Source organism: Penaeus monodon, chromosome 34 (assembly GCF_015228065.2).
Source record: "Penaeus monodon isolate SGIC_2016 chromosome 34, NSTDA_Pmon_1, whole genome shotgun sequence".
In the NCBI taxonomy this organism is placed as follows: domain Eukaryota; kingdom Metazoa; phylum Arthropoda; class Malacostraca; order Decapoda; family Penaeidae; genus Penaeus; species Penaeus monodon.
Window position 1 is genome coordinate 17502571 of NC_051419.1, and position 553 is coordinate 17503123.

Sequence of the window (553 nt, forward strand, 5' to 3'; positions counted from 1 at the left end):
GGGGAGGGTTTTATTTTTCAATTTTAAGAAATGTGAATTCAGTTTTAAAAAGTTGTCCTTTTTATTTTTCAGGGATTTTTCCCGAACTGAGAAAATTTTGATACCTTTGCCCCAGGTTTATGTTTGAAGATGTAGGGAACTCACCAGGCATAACAAACATTTGGGTTTGGGCCCCAAACGTGGGGGGGTTGGGGCGTGGTGCCCCAGCGTGCCCCGGGAGAAAAACCCCAGGTTTTTTCGACGGTTTTACTGCTGGTTTAAAAAGAGACTCTTTGTCAAAACCCCATCTTTCATCTAGGACCACCCAAAATTTTGTAAGGGGTTATATTTATGTGGGCCTAGAGAATGAAAAAAAAAAAAATGTTTTTGCTCCCTTATGGGTAACAAAATAGAAGAAAATTATTTATTTAGGGCTTTTCCAGAGCGGATATCTAAAAATTTTCTTGGTGTACTGTATAATTATTTTAACGAAAAAAAAAAAGCACAAGAACTCAGTGATCAGAAGTTTTGGGGTTCAAATGTGTTACTCCAGGTCAGTGCCAGAAATTTAGAA